Source organism: Lolium rigidum, chromosome 1 (genome assembly GCF_022539505.1).
Source record: "Lolium rigidum isolate FL_2022 chromosome 1, APGP_CSIRO_Lrig_0.1, whole genome shotgun sequence".
Classification (NCBI taxonomy): Eukaryota; Viridiplantae; Streptophyta; class Magnoliopsida; order Poales; family Poaceae; genus Lolium; species Lolium rigidum.
The window spans coordinates 4,318,883-4,322,470 of NC_061508.1; positions in this window are offsets into that span (position 1 = coordinate 4,318,883).

The window sequence follows — 3,588 nt, forward strand, 5'->3', positions numbered from 1 at the left end:
ATCGAGAGCCAAAGATAATCCAAGAAAAGAAACTTTATTGTACGTAGAGGATGACATGCGGGTCCCATTTAGCAGCAGCGGTCTCAACGTTTCAAATGCGGCTTGAGATCAAAAGAAAAAGAAAGTTGATTGTACATAGAGGATGACATGCGGGTCCCATGAGTCAGCAGCTTACCCAACGTTTCCAAGGCGGCGGGAGATCAAAAGAAAAAGGAAATAGCCAAAAATCAGAGGGTGAAAAAAAAATAAAGAAAATAAACTTTTATAGCACATAGAGGATGACATGCGGGTCCCATGAGCCAGCAGGGTCATCAACGTTTCAAACGTGGCATGAGATCGAAAGAAAAAGGCAAGTGACCAAATATGAGGAGCCAAAAATAATTCAAGAAAAGAAAGTTTTATAGTACATAGAGGATGACATGCGGGTCCCATTTAGCAGCAGCGGTATCACCGTTTGAGAGGCGGCAGGGGATCAAAAGAAAAAAGAAATTGCCAAAAATCGGAGGGTGAAAAAAAACCAAGAAAATGAACTTTTATAGTACATAGAGGATGACATGCGGGTCCCATGAGCCTGCAGGTTCCTCAACGTTTCAAACGTGGCATGAGATCGAAAGAAAAAGGCAAGTGAAAAAATATGAGGAGCCAAAAATAATTCAAGAAAAGAAAGTTTTATAGTACATAGAGGATGACATGCGGGTCCCATTTAGCAGCAGCGGTATCACCGTTTGAGAGGCGGCAGGGGATCAAAAGAAAAAAAGAAATTGCCAAAAATCAGAGGGTGAAAAAAAACCAAGAAAATAAACTTTTATAGTACATAGAGGATGACATGCGGGTCCCATGAGCCTGCAGGTTCCTCAACGTTTCAAACGTGGCATGAGATCGAAAGAAAAAGGTAAGTGACCAAATATGAGGTGCCAAAAATAATTCAAGAAAAGAAAGTTTTATAGTACATAGAGGATGACATGCGGGTCCCGAGTTAGCGACAGCGGTATCACCGTTTGAGAGGCGGCAGGGGATCGAAAGAAAAGGCAAGTGACCAATTTGACGTGCCAAAAAAACTCCAAGAAAAGAAAGTTTTATAGTACATAGAGGATGACATGCGGGTCCCATTTAGCAAGCAGCGGTATCACCGTTTGAGAGGCGGCGGGGATCGAAAGAAAAAGGTAAGTGACCAAATATGAGGTGCCAAAAATAATTCAAGAAAAGAAAGTTTTATAGTACATAGAGGATGACATGCGGGTCCCAGTTAGCAGCAAGGGTATCACCGTTTGAGAGGCGGCAGGGGATCGAAAGAAAAAGGCAAGTGACCAAATTTGATGTGCCAAAAAAAACTCCAAGAAAAGAAAGTTGATTGCACATAGAGGATGACATGCGGGTCCCATTTAGCGACGCAGCGGTCTCAACGTTTCCAAGGCGGCAAGGGATCAAAAGAAAAAGGAAGTAGCCAGAAATCGGGGGTCAAAAAAATCCAAGAATAGAAAGAATTTTGGTTCATAGAGGATGACATGCGGGACCCATGATCCCGCATCGTAAACGGCTCGATCGGAGAACGTTGAACGAGATGGCGCGATCGAGAAAAAAAACAATGCCGAGAGGCTGCCATCCGGGCCCTACATCCCTCGGCGGTGCGGATTTGCGTTGACTCGGCCGGCGAACCCGAGATTTCGAGATGCACCACGTCCCGGGCCACCATACGCGACGTTTTGGCCGCTTTCGTCGGGCTAGGTGGCCTCAAAAACGAGAAAAAAAAAGTTTTGACATGCACCACGGAGGGACCAAAAATCGTCGGCCATGGTACACCAGCAACCACGGCGCGACTTCAACTTCGTCGGCCATGGCAACTTTTCTTGTAGTGATAACATATATGATAGATTGATAATCAACTTGACATAGTATTCAATATTCATCGGATCCCAACAAACACAACATGAAGGATTACAAATAGATGATCTTGATCATGATAGGCAGCTCACAAGATCTAACAGGATACCACAATGAGGAGAAGACGACCATCTAGCTACTGCTATGGACCCATAGTCCAGGGGTGGACTACTCACACATCGATCCGGAGGCGATCATGGCGATGAAGAGACCTCCGGAGATGATTCCCCTCTCCGGCGAGGTGCCGGAGGCGATCTCCCGAATCCCCCGAGATGGGATTGGCGGCGGCGGCGTCTGCGGAAGGTTTTCCGTATCGTGGCTCTCGGCATCGGGGGTTTCGCGACGAAGGCTTTAAGTAGGCGGAAGGGCAGAGTCGGGAGGGTCACGAGGGCCCCACACAACAGGCTGGCGCGGCCAGGGCCTGGGCCGCGCCGCCTTGTTGTGTCGCCACCTCGTGGCCCCACTTCGTTTCCTCTCCGGTCTTCTGGAAGCTTCGTGGAAAAATAGGCCCCTGGGCGTTGATTTCGTCCAATTCCGAGAATATTTCCTTACTAGGATTTCTGAAACCAAAAACAGCAGAAAACGAGCAATCGGCTCTTCGGCATCTCGTCAATAGGTTAGTGCCGGAAAATGCATAATAATGACATATAATGTGTATAAAACATGTGAGTATCATCATAAAAGTAGCATGGAACATAAGAAATTATAGATACGTTTGAGACGTATCACCCGATAAAGCGGGAGCCTATATTGACCATCTTCGTCATCAAAGGCTGCAAAAAAGTTGACAAGGAAAAATGCAATATCAAAAAATTGGAAAATTTCTTCGAGTAAACAAAGCAAATACCAAGGAAGTAAAAGGTATCTTACATCATTAAGGAGAGGAGTCAACAAGTTCCCAGCGACAATTTCTTCTTTACCAGATGCGCTGATCCTAGCCTTTTTCTTCTTTACTGCTCGGGGGATGCATGCTGGAGCTGAAGTTTCTGTAGCAACAGGAGCTGGAGCCGACGTTTCTGGATCAACTGGCGGTTCCTCAGACAAGACCAGCGTGTCAGATGTGCTCGTGTTTGCTGGCCTAGGAGCTTCGGGTTCCAATAATTCTTCATCATTTCTGTCCACACACCAGCATTTCAATACATGAAAAAAATACAAGTCAAGACAGTTGGAAGAAAAAGACGGACTTACGAGCTAACGTCGCCAGCAGCAATGAAGGGGTCGAAGTTTTCTTGTCCCTCGGGAGCAGATCTTTCGGTGGCAGGTTCAGATAATTTGGACGCGCTGGAATCTTCTTCGTCGGGACTTCTTTTCCTCTTGCGCTTATCTGGAGAAGCCACATGAGGAGGAGAATTTGTGTGGGAGAAGTCAGAAACTTGTTCTGACTCCGAGATTCTCTCAGAGGAACCCGCACTCTTTTCATATTCTGCGGGTTTGCTCTCAAGAACGAAAGTTTCTTGCGAGTCATCAGTGACAATGACTCGCACAGGTACATCTCTGCCTTCAGGAAGGGGGGGAAGAGAAGAAAGAGTCTGATGTTTCTGCATAAAGGAAAAATGAGTTAGTAGGCGGAACTTTACTGGACTCGCAAGAAAAATAGTGTAACAAGAGGAAAAAGAACTTACAACTAGAAGGGCATGGGCACCACTGAATGGTTCCACGCAACAGGAGGAAGGAACTTCACTTTTCTTGCTTAAGGAGGTGAAGCGG